We start from the raw sequence: 21,484 nt of genomic DNA, 5'->3' as shown, positions 1-21,484 counted from the left end.
ATCTATTATGTTTCAAATATTTGCATTCTTCCATTTTCTTTTTTCTCTCTTTCTGGAGCTCTAGTTAGATGCTAGTGTTCATGTTAGCATCCAAACTTCTTAACCACTTTTTCAAATTCTATATCCCCTTGTATTTTCACATTGTGTTCTGCTTAGCTCCTGAAATTCTTATTAAAAAATGGCTGACTGAACAGCCAGGATAGTGAAAATGCCTCACCAGATTTTTCAGTCTGTCTCTGGAATGCTATTTATTTTTCATCTAAAATTCTCCAAAATTACTGATGGGTTAGAAGCAAAAAAATAAAGTATACTTAGTTGTGCACAAACTGATTAATTCTGTGTAATTATGAACATGGAAGAGAGACAAAAATGCACATTTTTTGCAAATGTTGATAAACGCCACACTATATGATATAGTACCAATTTAATGTGATTTTTATATTTGTTTTATATTTAATTTCTAAACTTTTTATAACATTGCAAAAAAAAAAGTTATATGTATCTAAGCTAAATCCACTCAAGTTAAGTTAAATATTGTGAATGTTTAAAAAATTCTGGCATCATGTGACTCCATAAGCATCCTGAACCTCATAGTTAAACATTTCAACTAAATTGTCACGAGTCCTACCCTTCACAGGTTATCTTAGTTTTCCTCGGAGGGCCTTTGTGAGCTGCAAAAGCCTGCATCTCATTTTATCTACTGTTGCTTTAAGCTCCTGGAAAAATATCATATAACTGTGATGAAGGACTTCATTCCTTGATTATTCCCAACCTCACTATTTTTTACAAAACTTTTACCCATCTATATACAGCATTCTTTCTTATTTGCTGTAATAGCTCTTCTAAATTTTGACATCTCTTAATCACAACCCTGCCACTCATTTTCTAAATGTGACCCAATGACCTCATTTCACTCGTTACCTGCTTTCTTTTCTTTGCTCTCTCTTGCCAAACATTTGGACTCAAATCAGTATTTGACAAATACATTAATACACAAACACATTCAAGTAAAAGTAAAGGCAAGTTGTTTAACAGCAGAATGAGAATGTTCCAATTCGTTTTATGCAACTAAATGTTTCCTAGGTAAAGGAGTCTTTCAAAACCTTTGCCATGAACCTATCTAATTTTAAAGAAATAATTACCTCATAAATGTAATTTGTGCATATGGCTGGTATTAAATGCATATGAAAGATTTAGTGTGGGCCCTGAGTACTGTAAAATTTAAAAAGAGATTGTTTCCATTTTTTCAGAATACAAAATATAACTGGACACAGGTCAGATTAAAACTTGTATGAGTGTTCCCAGGGGACCTTTACAAACTGATATTGTCCTTAATTTTATACATGAGGTTAAGAGTACATCTGTTGCTCTTCACTTATCTAATAATATTATGATTATTTTATATTTTTACCTTTTCAAACTATTATTATTTGAAAATATAATACACGAAGGTCAATAAAAGATGTATTACTGAAATAAGGTCTATTTAGGATATTTATAAACAAAGAATATTAAACATGGTTGGAAAACCATCTGTCCTAAATGGAATAGACATTAACCTGACTATAATTAGGAAAACTGGCTGTGGTTCTGCTTTTAAAACAATTTAGAAGATAGGTCCACACAGGTACTACTTTAACCTGTAATGATATGCTTGCCAGAGAGAGAAGAATAAAAAACATACATATTTATATGTTTCCTTCCCTTCATGGGGTAAGGAAATCAACACCAAAGACAACTCACACACTTCCATTTAGTTAGTGACTAGTGCATTGATTTCTAGGTCATTCTATCACTGGACACATAGAAAGGGTGTGGAAATAAGCCAAAGTAAGATTTTGTAATAGGAGAATCAATTTTGATGTGCAGGTACAGAGTTAAATGGCAAACGTACAGCTTGTTTAAAACTAAGGCCATTTCCACTCAGTATATTGACTGAAAAACCCCATAGTGAAGACCATCTATGAACTGTAAAATCCATGGATGTTTAAAAATAAAAGAAATTAATAATGTTGATACACTATTTTTTAATGTTCAGAAAGTAAAGACTTTAGGAGACATGTCCCTTTTATAGCCTTTTAAAAAAACTCAGTATTTGCTAAAAATAGCAAAAGATTTAGCGGATCCACAAAGTAACTGTAGTATTGGGTTGTCGGAAAAGCCATGACATATTTTTTCTATGTTTTTCGTTGTAAAAATGCATCATGACTTTTCTGACAACCCAATATTTACAACAGGGAGGCAGGGCCCAGGATTGAGTTGAGTCCTGCAGGTGAAATGTGATAACAGCCGCTATACACACTGCCACAAGTTACATCTTCTCTGGGGCACCCTGCCATTTCATCCTGTGATTTTTTTTTCTTATTAAAGTTTCTGATTATATATAGTGCATACACACACACACACACACACACACACACACACACTATGGTACCTTGACAACTGAAATGGCTGAATCTTTGAATTTTTAATACTATTAACATAAACCTCTTGATACACTATAATTTTAAAAATTGCATATAAAAAATTACAAAAAAACACCACCCCTTATTTCTCTAAGACAAAAATTCTGTTGTAATCTCATTCCATACCATGACTCCATTCCATGTTAGTATCACCTTTAATCATTCTGTTTAATATTAACAAACCACCTAAATCCTGAAGGATCTTTTAGATTTACTATTTTAGAGGATAGTCATCTTCAAGCTCAATGTTTTAAAGTCATTTACCAGCAGTAAGAAAATAAAATGATTATGTTTGAGGAAGTATCAATTCTTTCAGGCTAGAATAATAAATGAGAAGAGCAAAATCTCTGAAGGAAAATAGACCCAGATTTACATGCTGTCCATGCCATTTATCACGTGGATTAGATCCACTTACATAACACCCTCAGCTTCTTCACTGGTTAAATAGGAACGTCTATGCTGTGCCAGGGTTTGGGGTGGGGGTTAGGGAAGATGATACAAAGCGTACGGGTGCTGATGCGAGGAGTAGTTACTACGTACCCAGCCGTGAATGAGGAGGTTCCGTTTGTCAGCATGAATGAAATGCACTGTGTGAGTAACGGGCCTTCTTGGAGGAATTACGAATGTATCTTCCTCTCCTTTTTAGAGCTGGGATCTTGGTAAAACCAATGCAGCAAGTGAGACATGTTCGCACCAAGCACTCAGGAGTACAAATGTAACCTCTAATCTCTCTTAAAATTACCTAATTCAAGCCCCCACTCCAGCTAAGGGCGGTAACACTCGCCAGTCAGCTCCCGCGGGAACTGAGCTGGACAGCTCCCTGGACCTGGGCTCTCAGGAGAGGCCCTGGCGCTTCTCACAGCGTCGTCACGCTGTGAAGCAGGCCTGTGGCCTGTACTCAGCCGCACCAGCTTTTCTGGGCCCCAGGCCCAGCTGTGCGGCCATCTGTGGCTGCCACTTCCACGGCAACCACCTGAGACCTTCGAGCCGCCAGCTCAGCTAACTTCTCAGGTCACTGGACACCGCAGCGGATCACCCATGCCGCTCTGGCTGCAGGTCTCGCTGGTGGCTCTCAGGCTCCCTACGCGGGGTACATGCCAACTGGTGAGTGTATTCTCCTGCTGCCAAACATTGCTAACGTTCTTCAGGAAACGCGAAACTCAGGGAACGGTCTGGCTTCCTAGGTTCCCCTCTTGCCCTCGATCCTTTGCAACCCTAACCCTATTCTGTTTTCTGCTCTTCAACCAGTCCTATGAGAGATTCTATCTTCTGCCTTTTAATAACAGTGAGAACAATGATAAACCCATAACTGTTTCTGTTCCACTTCATATTTATGCTGTGACTTCCCTTCCCTGTGGCAGGTAAAGCCAATATCTAGCTTGCGCTGGCAGAACTAAGAAGTAAACAAAGGCATTGCAGTGATTATAAAAGGGAAGGTTTTATATCTTCTCACCATCATTCCTTCACCCAGGATTTATAATAAACTGTGAAAAAGAGGGTACTACCCCAACCGACAGGGGTCAGATTCTCTCATCGTCTCTAGCCTGCTAATTTAAACATTTTTTTCCCAAATGATTCTTTCACAGAGAAGCTCAAACTTTCTTCTTCAGTAAAGCCTCCTACAGTTAATCATAATTAACTTGCCTTATGAATGTCTACATGAATCATTCACTGACATTCATTTCTCGGTTCATCCATGGGGCATTTATTAAGTCTGTTAAGGACCAGGACCTCTCCTGGAGGATGGAAGTCCACAAATGCAGACGTGGGCTCTTATCTCAGACAGCTCATAGCCCAGTGGAGAGGACAATCCCCAGAACAGAGTTACAACACGATGTTACATTTGCATTTCTGTGTGAATGCCAAAGGGGAGCACTGACCCAAAGCTAGGGAGCCGGGGAGACTTCCTGGAGGAAGTGCTATCTGTTACATGGGAGAGGGTTAACAGCTGTTAACCAGGCAGGGGTTGAGGACACACCATTTCCAGCATGCAGCAGGAGCAGATGCCACAGCGATGTGTGGGGACCTAGACGTCCAGCCGCACCACAGGGCAGTGTAGGTGATGCTTCCGCACCAGACAGGCACCAGTTCATGAACGTGGCTTGTTTGCTCTAGGGTGACACTGAGAGACCTCTGAGGGGAACCCAGCGGGGAAGTGGCAGGATCCAGCTGCCCGCAGGTACACTACCCGGAGGCGGCCACGCGCCTGCCTGCCTGTGCCTCCAAGCTGCTCTCTAGTCGTTCCACGGCACTAATTTTATTGCACTCGGTTTGTAACCTCCTGAACCGCCAGAATAACAGTCGGAACGCAGGCGCCAAGGGAAGGATGTTGACTCAAAAATTGAACAACGGGAAGAAAAATGTCTGCCTCTGTGTTTTTAAGCTGGCGGGATGAAGAAAAGCCTAACTGGACACGGGGTGTCCCTTCTTATCCTGATTCTGTGTCAACTACACTCTCTGCTGACAGTCGGGGCGGGGGGAAGAGGGGGAAGATAGCAGCTTTCCTAAGAAATCAGTTTAATTTTTGTTTTTAAAAGGGGTGAATTTAAAATATAATAGGGATTATGTTTCTTCTCTTTTTTCCCAAAGGGCTTCAAGAACAAAAAGCAGAATTAGCTCTTTATCACACAACCATAATTAAGGCAGAAACTCTGAAAAGTTGCTATTCTACTACCTCATGGAAGAAATACACACTAACCATTGAAACTGCTTTCTTTCTTAGTTTATAGCTTCCATGTCCAGCAGGGATTTTTTTCTATATCCCATCATTATAATTGTTGTTTATCCAACTCCTCTCAGGCGTATGCTTTCCCCATTCTTCCCATAAAATAAGGGAGTAAAAACATCAGCAATTCTTGTTCACATACTCCAGAATGGATTATAGCTAACAACATAGTTCCATATAAGAGAATAGCTGTACCTTCCACTAATTGAGATGTTAACAGCAATCACATGTGTAATTCGAATAATGTCATCCACTTTGGCCTACTTGACAATTATAAAACTCTACACTCAGAGACCCAACTGCAGAATACACATTCTTTTCAAGGGCAAGTGGAAAATTCACCAAGATAGACCATATACTGAGCCAAAGATAAGTCTCAATAAATTTAAAAATATTAAAATACTGCAAAATATGTTCTCTGACTATAATGAAATTATTTAGAAACCAGTAACAACACTGTTACTCGAATAAGGGGAAAAAAAATCACACTTCTGAAAAAAAATTGGTTAAAGGAAAAAACTCAAGAAAGAAATCTTATAATATTTTAAACTGAATGATAATAAAATAACAACCTAACAAATTATGGGATATAGCTAAAGCAGTGTAGAAAAAGCATTCATTTTTTCTAAATATACTTACACGATAAATAGCTGTTGTCATCTTTAATGTGAAAAACTAAATGTACATTTTTTTGTTTAATGTCAGTGTTTTCCTCTTCTTCTTGGCCTGTCTTTAATTTTCATTAAGTTATGAAGATACACATCTTATGTGCTCGGCATAGTGACACCAGATTCAGAGTAAAATTGTGTTAGCGTCAAACAAGCTCTCCTTACACACTCACAAATATCATGGCTGTGCCCATTTAAAAATATTTCTTGCAATAAACACACACATATATATACTCAATCTTCTTTCAATGAAAAGCAGAACTGAATTAGAGAAATCAGATTAGTGCTATTGATTTGAACACTGGTTTAAACCTCTAACATAATCCATATTAACATTCGAAACCATTACACAGCCATCCAAAGCTATTGGCGTCTCTCCATTACTGTGTCTGTGTGATGTGGGTAATATTTTGACAGCATTAGAAAATCCTCATAACTTGTGAGCAGCAGAATAAATCGGGGCCATATGTGGATTAAATGCGGACTCTGAAGCAAGGAGAGCTTTGTGTCCTTCTAAAAGCCTTCGGAAGAGTATACTCGTGTGTTCATATACACAGATTTTATATATACTCATGTACATAGGTGACATATATAAACACATAGATAGACACTATTTTAAAAAGCTGTATTACTGTCTTTCACTCTTTCAAATTGCTTCTGACTTGCCATTATCCTAAATTGTTACAATATGACATTCGCATGACCACATACACACTGGTTGTTTTGCACCAGGTCTAATTTAACCTTCTGTCACAAAAGAGTTCAAAAGGACCTGACTCACCTGGAGAGTCCACAGCACAGACAGGCCCGTTCAATTGGCCACACCATGTGATTGTACCTGACAAGCAAGTGGCACACACCCAGATGCCCTGGTCTCGTGCCTGCTCCAGAGGACACGAGATGCCGCCTCATCAGCAAAGGTTTCAGGGTTCACCGTCAGGGCATGCTGGGAGGGCCTTTGGGGTAAAGGGCTAGCTCCCACACCTGCACCTGCTGTCACCCACACAGAGAGACACGCAGCGCCTGCTGGTCCTCTTCAGATGGGGCCGGGGCGTGCAGCCCCTGGGATCATTGCTCTGACCCGTTTCTCAGGTGTTGCAGGGGGTCGCATATGAGTGCTTAGGTCCCATGCCAAGCCCAGGACGACCCACCCTCACAGGGGAGACACGAACGCTGGAGTAAGTGGGAACCTGCGACAGAGAACCTGTCACCACACCACAGCCCTGGAGAAGGCGGTGAGGAGAGGGCTCCCCACACAGGGTCAGGTCGTCTGCTCTCCAGGAAGAGCAAAGGGGCCCAGGTAAGAACATGAGCAGGCTTACTGGCAATGACAGGTGGTTTGCCTGCTTGGTCAGAGAGCTGGAAGAAGTGAAACTGGAATGTCGGGGACAAGGGGGTCTGGGGACAAGGCATATCGTGAACCACAGCAAGAGGGGAATGCTTTGTTCGTTTTCATGACCCACCCAGCAGGGTTCCGTACAGAACAAACCCTGACCCACGTTCCCTGCCCAGCTCTGGTATGCTAACACAGCTCTGCTATAATGAGTGTTACACGAGCAGAATTTGGTAAATATTTCTATGGCATCATATGTAAATCAAAGCATATCCAGTGCACCTATTTCTTACCCCCAGGGTGCCAAAGCTACCTCACACAAACACAGCATCCCTCCATCTCTGGGCATCAACACTGATGTCAAAGGCCCACCACAGGGACGCATGCTCAGGTTGAATAGCCCTGCGGGGCCCCTGGGCCTGGAAATGCTACCCCTGCAGCTGGATACACTTAGGGTTTCATCTCCGCCTTTATTCATCTCCCCTCAACCAGAGACAATATCAGATCATTTACAGGAGCTGAGATGTCCTCAATTTCAACTTAACCTCTTTGCCAGCTTCATATATTCCCAGTTTTGCTGTAATTGGATCTAGTTTTGATTATGTGCTTGGATAAGCTGAATATATTAACTCTGTCAGTCAGTTAAAAACAATAATCCATAAGCAGAATAAAGTAGAGGGTAAATTAAAATAACATCCTGCCAGCTGTATACAGAGCTTTTATCAGATGCTGTTTTGATACTGAGGAAGGCCTCCCTGTGTTCCCACAGAGGCCATAGAGTCATTTGGCTGTGACACACATCCAGAGATTAGAGGAACCCAAGTAGAGTATTTCACTGCAAACCAAGGAAAGCTATAAAACATCCTTACACAAACCAGAAACGCATTATTATCATAAAACCAGGAGGAGATTACAGGTGAAGGAAAGGCAAGTAGTCAGCCATACTGTACGTAGACAGTACCACAATTCCAAACATAGGACTAGGTTAAGAATGGAGATGACCCCAGACCCCAAATATCAGGACTGTTTTCATGCTTCCTCAGTGAGAGCTCTGAATCTTTTCCTCTGTTCCTTACACGCCCCAAAGTTCCTTTAATAAATGAATTTGGAACAATCTGGAGAGGAAGTTAGAGTACTGGCTCTTAAGAGTATGTATAGGAATCATCTGTGAAGGTTTTAAATAATGCACAAACACCAATAGCCACAACCCAGACCCACTAATTCATAAGCTCCCAAACTGGAACTAGTCGTTTGTGTAATTTAAAACCCCCCACAAGAATCCTTTCATATGTATCTGTATGTCAAATCATCACATTGTACACGTTAAATATAATTTTTACTTGTCAGTTATACCTCAATAAAGCTGAAAAACAGAAGCCTGTGAAGGAAAAAAGCCCACCTAAGAATTACTGCTTAAAAAAAAATGTAGTTATGCATCCCAGTTGACCTCAGAGCCAAAGAACACAAAACATTTTACCTGATGTCTTATTTGAAATCACAGCAGTAGCACTTTAGGCATCTTCCATCCGCCTGAAGATCCAGCTGGAAGACGGGGCGGGGAGCTTAGCCACCACCGGTACATGTAACACGCGGGACAGCATGGCCGAGTGCCAGCTTACCCACAGGCCCTTGGTCCACAGTGTGGGGAACCACCTGTACTCCAGGTTATGCTGTCACTAACGGGAGAGCTCCTGTGCCGATTAAGAAACGATTTATTACTACTACCTAGTTATGTAAGTATTATAGCATGACTCCCTTTCTAAATGAACCAAACAAATAAATAGAGGGATAAGTAGGTGGGCTATGTGAAGAGATGGCCAGAAAATGAACTGATGACAGAGATCGTAGGGCGCTCAGACTGCTCAGGTCCTGTGGGTCTGTATGCTGCAGAGCACGGTCACATCAGGGGTTTCGGGCCCTCCCAGGAGAGCAGCTGCAAGTCTAGACTAGCTCCACTGATAACAGGCTCCAGGGAGGCCAACCCACAGCACCGAAAGACAATGCAAAGGACATGGCCCCATCAAAATAAAATCCTAAGATACAGCCATTCATCAAATATTTATCGTATATTTACCAGGTACTAAATTAGGGGAGAGGGATACAAGGATGTACCAGATCGGTGTGATTTCTACCTCCTCGAAGCTTCTACTCTTACAGACAAAACAAGTAAAACAATTGTAAGCTAGAGTAAACAGCCTGATGAAAACACAAACACCCAGGATGCAGAAACAGACACTAACGGACAGGAGACAGGCCGGCCCCAGAGGAGCAGTTGGGAGGGATCTGTGAAGGTGCAGTGCTGCAGCTGAGATGGAACGGGGGAGCCTCGCAGTCACAGAGGCCAGGGTGGACAGCATCCTCCACACGACGGGCTTCCTACAGGCAACAGCTGAACGGAGACAATGCTGCTAAAACCTACGGAGCCAGAGGGAGGCTGGCAGGAAGCGATGGGCGAGGTGGCAGCAGAGGCAGCACACCTTCTGAGGGTGAGGAGATCTGCTCTGAGACACTCAGAACCCAGGTTTGGGGGGCAAAGCCAAGAGTTTACCTTTGTACATACTACTTCGGGGATGTCAGTGGAAAGTGCAAAACTAGATAAAAACAGGAGCCCCCCGGGTAACGCACTGAACACCTATCTCAGAGGATGGGTGCAGGACAGGAGCCAGAGTGCAGGCCAGCAAGACATCCAGGGAGCTGGGAGGAACAGGTACACTCTGGGTTCTTGTGGCGGAAGCTCCAAGGCAGGACGGAGGGGACAGAAAGAGGGCAGAGAGGCTGACACACTCAGCTGCAGGGTCTTAACGAAAGCATTGCAAAGATACTCAGCTCTGAGTATCAGGACACAGTAACAGCTGCTATTTGATGATAACCTGAGCATACTTCCTATAGACACATGTACTGCTTTGTCTCGATGCTACACGGAAACCGCTCCCACTCAGCTGCGTGTGGCCCATGGTCAGGGAACGTCAGGAGCTGCCACGGCCTGTGAGACCGACTTGACGGGCCAGGAGGTCAAGTGGCCACTCTGCCAAAGACGCACTTGGTCTCTGGTCCCAGTCGGCCGATCTAATCATGTAACTGTGACAAAGTGAAGAAGGCCCCATTGACAACACAGCCACACGCTCGGGACGGCGGATCTTCTTCTGTGAAGCTAAGGGGACCTCATCAGAGGGCCAGGAAAGTGGAAGCACAGTAGGCCACAGCTTCGCTAGAATTAGAGCTGCCACCCAAAACGGGACCAGCAATTTCACGTGCAGTGTCCCAGACCCAGGCCATGAGAGGGGGCCGCCTACGGCAGCATCTGCTCATTTCCTTCTCCCAGCTGCCAAGTTTCCTGGAAGAACAGGAGTCTTCCCTTCACAGGTAGCTTGGTAGAAGACCAAGACTTGGGCAGAGTTACTGCACAGATTTCGAGGCTCACCCCATCTGTAGTTTTCTCACTTCCATTTTCCAGCTGCTCCACCAGGTCTGAACTCTGGCCTCTGATAACTTATGCCTTTAAGACTTGGGTTTCTGCTAGTCCCACCCCAGATTGAGAAGTCCCATCAGGACCAAAAAAAAAAAAATGCAAAGACACAAATCTCATCTGATTTGGTTTTCATTTTTCAAGGATCAAATTCCCTCCACTTTCTACCTATTTTTGGTTATTCTCCAACTCCTTCAAATGGTTGTTTTGTTTTAAAACGTTTTTAAATATTTGATCCAAATATTATTGCCTGCAGACTGGTTCATATGACAAGGTACTCTAGTGCCAAAAATGATAGACCCAACTCTACAGATGTTAGCTACACAAGCACCCCCACATCACTAGATCCAATGGTCAATTGTCCATCCTCTGCTTCTCCAAACTTTCAGCTGAATCTGACCCCTGCCCTTAGGGTCACTTTCCTCACTTGCCTTCCAGGAAAATATTCTCTCCTATTTTCCTCCTCCTCCCTGCTAACTGGCCTCTTCTTAGGCTGTTTTCCTGGGTTTTCCTCTTCTCCCAAACCTCTTAACATTAAAAATATGCCATGAATCAATTTTGCAACTTCTATTTTCTGTCTACAGGCATTTCCATGGTGATGTCAACCAATCTAGTGGTTTTAAAAATGTCCAAATTTATAGCTATTCTCCCTGAGTTCCAGACACATACCTAACTAACTCGCTGCTTACTGTGTCTACTTGAAAATCTGTTAGAGAGCTCAAATCTAATTATGTCAAAACCTGCACTCTGAATATTACATCACCCAAACATGTTTAAGCTGCATTCCTCAATACGTCATTATTGGTTATTCCAAACTTCCATTTGCTCAGATAAACAAAAATGTGCAGGTCTTCCTTCCAAACTTCCTTCAAAATGTCAGAATATTTTAAATGCTCCACCCTAAAAATACATCCAAGACAACATCTGCTGCTTCCTTTAAAGCTGGTCAAATACATCCTGGTCTTCTCTCTTGCTTTGATATTTGCAACTGCCTCCTCACTGATTTTTTTCAACTTGTACCATTGCCACCCCACTATTTTCCTTAAATCAGTAGCTTAGTCACCCCTTTAAAATATAAAAGATAATAGTACTGTTGTGCAAAAAAAAAAAAAAAGTGTTCCATGTCTTCCCATTTCACTTGCAGTGGAAGCCACAGTGTTTACAGCGTTTATGAAGTCCTCTGTGGCCTGGCCCTCCCTTACCGGTTCTACGGCTCTCCTCTCTGCTCAGGATGGGCTGCCATTCTGGGTTAGTTATTCCAAATCACAGGCCCTTTGCTTTGCCCCATACTTTAAATCTGAATTTCCCCAATAGCACTGATTTTCTTGCAGCAAATGCAATCCATTTATTTATTATATTGAGATTGTCTTCCCCAATTAAATATAAGTATGAGGGTAATCATTTTGGGGTTCTTTGTTTGTTTGTTTACCTCTATGATCCTAGAACCCAGAATAGTGCCTAACACAAGTTTGGTAATGAGGAGCTATTGAATGAATAAATAAACAAATGAATCAAATCCTATATGACTTCTCTTTGATCTTTATTGGATAAAGTCCAAATTCCTAATATGTTCTATAATTTTCTGCATAATATTACCTCTATCTACCTCTAATGGGTTCTATGTCTTCAGTAATAGTCTTTCTCCCACACAAATAATATATATTCATGCTTCCCAGTTGGGATTAGTTTTGTATTTTCCCCAGAATGCCCATCACTCATTGTAGCATTTGTGTATTCAGCTGAGACTTAAAGCTGTAAGTCATGAGTAAAGAGACCACCTCCCTTGTGGACTAATGTATTCCAAATATTTGGTCAATATAATATTTGTCAAAAGCTCTAATTAATGTTTGTCAAAAATAAAACCTGAAAGGCATTACTGCTATTAACCTAAAGTTTTTAGAGGTGAGCAAACTAAGGCTTGCTTGTGGCCATAGAAGCATGATGTGGAGAAGCCAGTATCTGAACCCAAGTCTTTCGAACACCATATTCTTTCCACAAAAAAGTTATATAATTTTCTTATAGGGATGCTTAAATCACATGGTATCATAGCATATTACATCTTTTTTCCAATATTAAGCTATTGATCAGATCACCCCTGGGAATTTTTTTTAATAAAATGAGTTTGGTTTTTTTCCTATACCGATATGCAAAGGGTAGCATACAGATGTTATTTCCTCTTTAGACATAATGTGTATTTTTCATCAATCTTCAAACCACTTAAAATATTTTACAAGGGCTGCACATCACAACACAGTCAGAATTATGATGATTCCAGGGGAATCGGACAGCTCATGAAGTTAATTTAGCTGTGAGGGTGCCATGGGTGCAGATGGTAACTGCTGATGACTGCAGGAAGCCCCAAAAAGCTAGCCCCTGAGACGACATGAAAGAAGGTTTGAGGCAAAGCACCGTGAGATGCCAGGCTGTGGACTCAAATCTGCAGTGGTACACACTGCACTAAAATTCTTCAGAGGATGTCAGTAAGACGCAAAGCTCAACATGATGAAAATTAATGATGAACAGTCAAAATCATCGTTAGAAGGTTATTCTTCCCTACAAGACATATATCAAAGCAGAAAACTGCTTTCTGCCCCGCTGTGAAGACTGTAATTATTTCTAATGGTTGATAAAGACAGGGCTGGTGCTTGTCAAGTAAAGAAACAAATGTTTTCCTTGCTGCACACTGAAGCGTTTCTGTGAAAGACAACATCTTTGGAGTCAGTCTCTCTTGGGTCCGAAGCAGCTTCTCCAGTTGGGAGGTATGTGCTCTTGCACATGTAGCATAAAACGTGAGCCTGTTTCTTCTTTGGTCAATTGCAGCAAAAATTTTTCCTCCTCAGACTCATTTTTGAGCCCAAGTAATGATTCAAAAATTAGTCTTTAACAATATCAGTACAAAATTAAAAGAAAGAGTATAGGATTCGTGTTAGGATTAGATATAGGATTAGTATAGGATTAGATACAAAGAGATACCAGAGAGCTCTCTCTCTCTCTCTCTCTCTCTCTCTCTCTCTCTCTCTGCCATGTGAGGACACAGTAAGAAAGTGGCCATGTACAAGTCAGGAAGAGAGCTCACCAGGAACTGGATGGACCAGCACCTTGATCTTGGTTTCCTACCATAGGCGTGGGAGAACACCTGGGCTGAGAGGTCTCTCGGACATGAGATAAAAACCAGAATTAGTGGAACTGAATAAGGCCAGAGTGGATGAGGCCTAGAGCACATAAGGCACAGCCACAAGGAGAGAATAACACAGGATGAAGTTGGAAGGGGAATCAAGCTTATAGTTGATGCTGAGAGTTGGGCTCTTCCTACTGAGTGACACACTTGAGCCTGGGATTTTGGTAGTCACATAAATGTCATAAACTGACACAGGGAGGAAAGATGGAGGAGCAAGACCAGGGTGACAGCAGAGAGGTGAGACAGGAAGTCATTACCACCCTCCAGCAGGAAGCAACCCTCCAAATACAAGTGTGACGGCCATGGGTGGAGAGGGGTGGATGTATTACACACGTTGTTTAAATGAACCGATGTTCCACGTGGTCTGTATTGCATTCAACAGTAATAAAAGCTTTATAAATGTTCTTTACTGCATTTTGTAAAGGAATGGCTTGAGAGCTTTGCACAAAATGCACAGAATTTTCCTCTTAAATCCCCTGTAGACAAGCTCTCTCTCTCTGTGACAGCTGATTTTATGTGTGAATTGGCTGGGCCACGGTGCCCCGTGGTTTGGTCAAGCACCCGTCCAGATGTGGCTATGAAGGTATGTTGTAGATGTGATTAACATCTAAATCAGTACACTGAATGAAACAGATTACCCTTCATAATGTGCTCAGGCCTCATCCAATCTGCCCGACAGCCTTGAGAACCCTGGGTTCATCAAAGCTCTGTTAGCAATGATGTTGTGTCATAAGTTGACTGTAGAAATACTAGCACTGGTGGAGTTCCTCTGGACTGAAAATGTGGGACAAGCAACAACTTCCCTACTACTGGGAACAGACAAAGCCAAGTCACTCTTCCAGGACAGAAGGCTGCCTGGAGTTAGAGGTAAAATCGGTAGATCTAAATCCCTACTCTATTTCTCTTGCTATATATTTGCTCTGGCATATTCTGATTTCTCTGTGTCTTAGTCTTCAGTAAAATTAAATTAATATATCTACCTGCAATTGTTAGGTGTTAGAATTAAATCAATATAATGAATTATAAGAATTTGGTACATTAAAAAGTGGTAATTGCACAGTGTATATGTATGTCAAATCATCACATTTACACTTTCAATATATAATTATATTTGTCAATTATTCCTCAATAAAGTTGAAAAAATTAAAATTAAAAATAAAAATAATTAACTTTGAAGATAAGCAAACTAAGAATCCTATTGTAGATGTTTTACACCAATTGAATCCAACTATAAATGTGTTATTTAAAAAAAAATACATGAGTTGTTAATCAGTAGACTATTGGAAACTGATACATTCTGATGAATTAATATATTTCCAACAACTTCCTCATCTTCAGCAGATATTGGTGAACACTGCATTGTTATCAGTCAACCAACTTAGAAGGTTATTAACGTCCATACAAGGCAGTTATTCAAGATAAATTAACACTCTCCGGAAAACATATTAGAGAATGACAAGAAGGAAATAATCTCTCTTGAAGCTATCTTTAGAAGACATGCACTGCCTTGCACATTCTCAAATCATCACTTGCTTATCTCTTCTGCATTATTATATTTATCCCCCTCACTCACAAGCTGCATGCTAATGAAACAGTAATTAAATGAAATACTAGAAACATTGCATTCTTTGAAAGCGTGCACCAGAAGAATCAAGTGATTAAAAATGAAAATGTTATAAACGTGTAATCACTTTACATTTACATTTACAAAAAAAATAAAATAGGAAAATGGGACAAATAAGAAGAAAATAAAAAGAAATATGTCCAACCTGAATTTCCTATTCCTACCTGTAAATTAAGACTGTGTAGCTGAATACCTAACCTGAGGAATTGATGAGTTGTATTGTCAAATATGTATGAGCTATTAAAGACATTCTGTATGAACCAGTAACATTTTCAATATTACCAAAATCTAATACTACAAAAGTTTTTAAATAGAAGGAAAGAAAAAAGTTATTGGAGAAAAAGCAAGAAGAAATGATAATTCCAAACCCATGCTCTCACCTGCCTCTTACCCTCAAATCTCTGCTATATGATCTCACCATCTCCCACGAAGCCTTCTGAGGCCTAATCCCACGACTTGCTTCTCTTTGATGTCCTACCTAAACCTCCTTTGTTGAAGTCATCTTTTCTGTATACTTAAGATCCTGTGTATTACACACACAGCCCATATCACTCATGCCTATATAATTTATTTACGTTCATGCCATATTTCTTCTATATGATTGTCAGCTTTATTGACAGAGACTCTCTTTTGCTTATATTTGTCCATCAAAATACCAAGAACAATATAAGTGCTTAATTATTTTTTAGTTATAATACATTAAACATTTCAATTTACTTTCAAGGAGACCTGGCTTATAGGCCCATTTCTTTGAAAATTGATATTACCTTTAATATCAAGAGATGTGGGGTTGATGAGGGCTTTGGTAACAAAAAGCTAGTAAACCCAAGGTCAAAATTTACTCCTGCCTAGTATTTCTAATCATAATACTATTACCACTATTAACATATAAAATATCTCCTTCAAGTGTAATTTTAGAGTGTCTTGATTAAATATTATTAGAAGTTAAATTATTTAACATGCTATTTTAAAAACAAGCGTTACTTAAGAGAGTCATAACTATGAATGTTAGGGTACAGGAAAAGTGGTAAAATTACCAATAACGTATGAAATGATTTATAAAAGTCACAGTGCTCTTTTCATATTATCCTGAAGGACAGCTATGTCACATGTATATCCGAACCATCCTATGCCCTCCGTCAGGCACAATATAACTACCACCACTTAGCATTGCTATAAAAAGAGCATTTTGTTGGGCATTTCATGCCGAGAGGCCAACTGAGTCACAACAATCTATCATTAGTAGTGCATTAACCTCTAACATTGTTTAATATTCATAAGCGTTAGGTGGCAGTGTCAAAGGTGAAACATTTGAAAAATGCCTTTGAAACAGAGGGGACTAAAACTAATATGACTTTCAATCTGAAAGTTGCATTCCTAAGCAGGCACACGTATGATCTGGCCTGTGGGAAGGAGGATAGAACTTTTGCAACCAATTTATCACTCAAAAAGGCTGATATTTAGTGACAAATGACTTTATGTGCACATAATGAGATCACAATGTTTTCCTTTTTCAGCATAAACACAGGCTGACGGAGAGCTGCAGGCTCAAAGCCAATGAAGCTGAGATCTCTCCCCGGCTTCAGGCCCTCCGGCCCACAGGGCCTCTGTCAACTCACTCAGCGTCTCTGTGTCGGTTACCTCATGACAAAGGTGAGCTCACTGCCCTCCCAGGTACACCCAAGCGCTCAAGTCCTAAAACTCTCAGGAATACATTTCAACTGAAGAATCTCCAAGGCTTCGCCCTGACCACATCCCTCAGCAGCACGCTCACTGCATGTTGCCATACATTGCCATAGTTTGCTGTATTTTTTAATGTAGATCGTGTATTTTCTCCATGTACTCTGGATCCCCAAAGTGTCCAGCTTGGAACTTTGCACCTACTGGGCACTGGAAAACTGCAGAATGGGGGCAACAGGAGTTTCATGGGCATCCGTGTTTCTGCTTCACAGGTATCCTTGACATTCATCTGCATTTGATTTTCTCCTAAGGAAGTTGAATTCACTGCCACTTCCAGGAATCAATCCTGATTTGGGCCCATCCAGGGAGCACGTGGCATCCCCTTGAGGACAGTCATGGGTTCAGGGGTAGGCGTGTGACCAGGCCTGATGTAAACAGAGTGGGCCCTGAGTTTCTGCTTTGAAGGCCAGGCCCTCTTCTTCGTTTGACAGTACTGTGCCTAAGTGTAAGGTCTGGAGGGGCTCAGCTAGACAAAGGATGGAGCTGACCCCGAAGGAAGGTGAGAGCAGGCACTGCAGAGGAATGGCACCGAGCCCTGTCAAGCTTCACAAACCTCTGGTTCAGCCTGTGCTCAAAGCTCTCACTGTGCTGGTTTTATGAGAAAATGAATTTACTTTTCGTTTAAGGCAGCTTAAGTTGGATTTTCTTTTATGTGCAACTGAAGTGTCGAATGCAGGCAATTAATGAACTTGTAAAGGGCCTGATTTAGCAATGCCACAGGGGTGTCACCAACGCTGAACGCTGACTATAAAAATGCATCACTTCAATACTTTATTTTGTTTTATGGTTTGACATTGAATCTATCATTTGTATTTTCAGTAAATATAATCCCATAACTTAAAGAGTCCTCTCCTTTTTCATAAGACCATCATTTTGAAAACAGTATTTCGGCCTCTAAAAGCAGTTTATAATATTTGTCTTGCCCAAAAGACAGTATTTCAAAACAGCGCCATCTGAAAATCTGAATAAACATTGCTTCAGAAATATCTCCATATACTTGTTATAGAATATTCCATTCCCTGCCCATATACCTCCCTCCTGTACATTTCAAAATCCTACTTGCATTCTGTTTAGCAAGTATAAAGCTCAAAAGAATGACTCACTCATACTGTAACACCCAGAAAAAGCCAAATAATTTAATTTTTAAAATTTAACTTAAAAAGTATAATTTAGAAAAAATAATAAGTCAGAGAGCTGAGGTTACAGGGCAAAAAGCTCACCTGAGATCCCGGGAAATTAGATGCCTCCAAGGAGAGAGTGTAGCTGAGGCAGAGCATGGGAGGAAGAGGCACATAAGAGGCTGTACTGCCCGATATGAAAAATCCAGCTACAAATCACTTAAATTTTTCTGAAAAGTCTGAGGGAGGACTGTCGTGAAAGTATAAAATGCTTGGACACAAGGAGAGTTCAGATCCATTCTCAAACCCTTCACTGACCTCCTAGGACATCAAGGGAGAGATTAGTGGTGGCACGGAATGAAGACAGCATCCCTCATGGGAAGACACAGAGAGGAGAGGCACAGCTGCTGAGAGGAGCCTGAGGTCTTGCCTGGGTCCCTGTGCCCTGTCTCCGCCATGGAACTAAAGCTTACGGCATCCGGCGAAGAGCAGCAAACCCCATCATCCCATTGCAGTTGGGGACTGCAGTAAAGAAACAATAAAACCTTCCATCTCTGGGCTTGAGCAGGAAAATGTCCTGAGTCCAGACAAGCAGACATACCCTCCCCTTGGGTGGGGCCAGAACCACTGAGAAAGTCCCACTCCTGAGACCCAGGGACAAGCCCGCCTGAGACTGAGGCTGAATCAGGACCACAGAGAACCTTGTGCCCTCCATCAAAACGAGGGTCTGGTCTCCGCATTGGCTCCTGCTCTATTAAGTTGTTCCCATGGCATTTGTGTCTTGCGACGTCACTTAGAATGGGTATTTTATCTACAAATGCAGTACTCTGAGAAATGAACCAGTTACATTCATACACTGCTGTCAACGGTAATGTTACAATTCCAGCAATCTGTCCCAAAAAAGTCAAATGGCATACTCGTATACATTCAGTTGGTGTTTCAGGAAATTTCTGAAAGTACTCATCTAAAAACAGTAGATAGCTGAACTAGTCTCATGGACTCTCCCAGGTTCACTTAGAAACACTTGCTTCTCTGGGTCCATAGGTCATAAAATATTATACCTGAACCTTGCCTAATCCTAATCAAGCCCGAAATGAAAATAAATAAATAAATAAAACAATAAAACAATAATAAATAAATAAATATCTTGCCTTTTTCCTCCCCTCCTGAGACAGTACTTACTTCCTTTCTGCGGGAGCAGTAAACTACCATTTGTTTCCTCAATAGGTTATTTTGGTGATGTTTTCAAGGAGCGAACATTTTACAGCTTTTTGACATCAACAAAGCTGAGACATTTCAGAACACTCAACTACTCCTTCAAATCATGTACAGTGAGACAGTCTCAAAGAAGTCAATTCACAAAATCTCAGCTTTGTACTGTGAATGTCCATTCCTGAATTTCTCAAATAAATTTCTCAGTTACGCTGTCCTAACAGAGACCCTGAGGGCTTTCCTGTATCTAACTAGGTGAGTAGTTAGCTACTGTAATTAATACTTCCATAACACTATCTAAGACTTTATTGCAATCAGGGCACCTTATAATCTAGGTTATAAAAACTAGACCGCCAATCACACCAGCCAGAGTCCTATGAGGAGAGTGGCTGTATCTCGGGGCCACACTGCCTCAAGCCCTATTCACACAGATGCAGATGCAGGCTGTCACTGCCATCCCGGGTCACCACTCTGTGTGGACCCTAGAGACCAGGGCGTTTCTCAAAGGTGCAAGCAGAGCTGCTCCCTGCCCTGTGGCTCAAGCTGTCTGTAGCTCCACACACTTCGTGCTGGATGGCACAGCTTTTCAGGAGTGCCGAGCCTCGGCCTCCCTCTCTCTGGGCCCATCTACACGTCCTTCATAAATGTCTCCAGGCTGCTGCATGCGGGACGCATCCTGCTTCACACCACCCGCACGTGCAGTTTTCTTTAGCATGTCAGTGAAAATTGGAAAGACGGAAGCTAAACTCATGGGCTAAAGAAGTCTCTCTCTACTTTGGGCTATTTTGGCCTATTAAAGCCCAAAATAACAAGATAAACAGAAAAATATTCCCCATAATCCTATGTGCAGTTCAAATACAAATGGCATACGGGCATGCTATATATTTTTACCTTACTAAATAGTTGCAAAAGTGCAAATAAAAGCAACTTTTTTTTCTCACTGAATATTTTTAAATGAGTGACTAACTTCATATATACTTACTATGCACCAGAGAGTATTCTAAAGAATAATATTTTACAAATATCAACTTGCTTAATCCTCATAAAATCCCCAAGAGATAGGTACAACTATCTAGAAATAATGTGTTAGCATTGCTGAATATAAGGTCAATATAAAAACCCATTGTACTTCCATATCTCAAACAAAAAAAAATGTAAAGATACTGTACACAGTAGCATCAAAAATATCAAATGCATATAAATCAAATGAATTTAACAAATTCAATATAGAAAAAAATAAAACATTATTGAGGGAATCTAGAAAAGGTCTAATTGATAGAGAAACAAATTATTTTCATAAATGGGAAGACTAAATACTATAAAGCTGCAAATTCACCCCCGATTAATCTCTAAGTGGGATGAAATCCCAAACATTTACGGGTGAATTATAGATCTAAATGTGAAAAACAAACCATAAACTCTAGAAGATAATGTAGAATGTCTTCCTAAACCTCTGGTAGAAAAATATTTCTTAAACAAGTCACAAAAATTTCTAACCGGAAAGGAAAAGATCAACACATTAGACTCCATTAAAATTAAAAATTGTGTTCATTAAATAACATTAAGAGACTGAAAACGCACACAGTGGGAGAAGATATTTGCAACACATATAACCAACAAAGAGTTTATCTCCTCAATTAGAAAAATGCAATCGAATTTTACAAAAGGACAAAATGTTTGAACAGAGATTTCATTAAAGATCATATTTTATTTGTCAATAAACAAATTAAAAGGTGCTCAAACTTGTTAATCATCAGAGAAAGCCATACTAAAACGCCAATCAGATATCTCCACACCTACCAATATGGTTAAAACTAAAGAGTGATCAATATCAAGTTGTGGTAGGAATGTAGGGTACCAGGAACTCAACACAGCAGTTAGGATCTAAACAGTTGTACCAACTTTGGGGAACCACTTGGTAGTATCCACCAAAGTTAAAATCTCACCTCCACTAG

At 40.8% G+C, this 21,484-nt stretch overlaps 1 protein-coding gene across 1 annotated transcript in view; it reads right to left on the bottom strand.

Moving 5' to 3' along the window:
• The window catches only part of CNBD1 (cyclic nucleotide binding domain containing 1), a 158,260-nt gene that overhangs the window by 79,260 nt on the left and 57,516 nt on the right, over positions 1-21,484 (bottom strand). The gene's annotated exons all lie outside the window — the stretch shown is intronic.

This window comes from Hipposideros armiger, unplaced genomic scaffold, assembly GCF_001890085.2.
Source record: "Hipposideros armiger isolate ML-2016 unplaced genomic scaffold, ASM189008v1 scaffold_163, whole genome shotgun sequence".
Classification (NCBI taxonomy): Eukaryota; Metazoa; Chordata; class Mammalia; order Chiroptera; family Hipposideridae; genus Hipposideros; species Hipposideros armiger.
This window is presented reverse-complemented; position numbering and strand designations above follow the sequence as displayed.